Source organism: Lampris incognitus, chromosome 16, assembly GCF_029633865.1.
Source record: "Lampris incognitus isolate fLamInc1 chromosome 16, fLamInc1.hap2, whole genome shotgun sequence".
NCBI lineage: Eukaryota > Metazoa > Chordata > Actinopteri > Lampriformes > Lampridae > Lampris > Lampris incognitus.
In genome coordinates this window covers 37,934,147-37,935,576 of record NC_079226.1, presented here as the reverse complement: position 1 = coordinate 37,935,576, position 1,430 = coordinate 37,934,147, and the positions used below count along the sequence as shown (strand labels likewise).

Below are 1,430 nucleotides of genomic sequence, written 5' to 3'. Positions count from 1 at the left end.
GTGCTCTGCAACACTGTTCTGCAATACAAAAACCTGCTCCGTACATTCTCACATCTCTGGATTGTAGCAAACCACCCCTCACACCTGCATTAAGATGTTATCACCAATAATCCTCTTCCTTCTCATTCGCTGCCAACACACAACTGGTAGATAGATTAAGATGGCAGGTTCCCTTTCTGCATCACAGCAACACTTCCTGTTTATAGTCACCAACCACAGCATCATTATATCTCTTCTTTATGAACCCCAATTTAATGGAAAAATTCTGATCACTGAAATTATCACCACATTCTGTCTTATAGCAACAACACATTTCATGCCAAAGTGCAACACATAGAAACATAAAAAGTTGTGAAAAATAACAAGGACTCCAGCACAACATGTTTGCATGCAGCTCCTCATCATGACTTTTCTTTGAGAAGTTATTGGATATTTGTCAACCATTGCTTGTTTGCACCAATGCATCTAGATTGAGAATCCACATACAGGATTCTTAACGGTCGTCTGGTTAACAACACTTCTATGGCATGACAAGAGCAGGGAAAAGCTTTCAGCAAGTTTCTGGTTTGGTTACACTAGCTACCATACAGTGCTAGCTAGCTAATCACCTGTACAAATTTGTTGTACAGTTCTGGCAACAAACAGCTTTGTAAAGCAAATATTATCCGTAGATGTTTTATTGTACACGCCATCGTTTTATAATTGTTTCAGTAAGTTTAACGTAATTGCGCTTACCCTGTAGAACTGCATGGAGGAGGAGAATGGGGCCGACTTGTCTCCTCGTCTCCGACCGAACAGGTGAAATACGTGGGAGCTGAATTACATCTCTGCGGAGTTGGAATAACAGCGGATAACGCTGATGTGATCAACTCTGCCACATAAACACCCAACACCTTTTAAATCACCACGTGTTACATTAATACTTGAAAGCAACCGCAGCCAGCTTTCACTTCTCAAAGGGATTCCTACCGTCTGAAATTACACAGTGCAGGTACACAACTTGCCACTAGGGGTCTTTTTTACGCCATTATAGCAAATGCTATGAAAGCTGAATAAATATTGTAGATATAAAAATAAAAATATGGAACGCTTCACGGATTTGCGTGTCATCCTTGCGCAGGGGCCATGCTAATCTTCTCTGTATCGGTCCAATTTTAATATGTGTATTGCCGGAGCAACACGTCTATGCTAGGAGTCTGGGCGCTATATAAAGCCCGCTAAATCCAAAGGAATCCCCGTGAGGGTGTCACTCTTTTGAAGTATGTACAAAACACAACACAGTCAACACAAGACGTAGCAAATGGGATTTGGATATGTTTTAAATGTTTATAATGATTTTAAACGTATTTGTTTTAACACTTTTTCTATGCGAGAAAGCCGCGAAGAATTCTGGGAGTTATTGCGTCAGTCAGCCAGGATTGGTGTAGCGG

At 40.9% G+C, this 1,430-nt stretch overlaps 1 non-coding gene across 1 annotated transcript; it reads right to left on the bottom strand.

The window, feature by feature from the left end:
* Positions 1-1,075: 1,075 nt before the first annotated feature.
* LOC130126919 (U6 spliceosomal RNA) lies at positions 1,076-1,181 on the bottom strand. The gene has a single exon (XR_008811768.1). It is a non-coding gene; the product is annotated as a U6 spliceosomal RNA (small nuclear RNA).
* Positions 1,182-1,430: the final 249 nt, after the last annotated feature.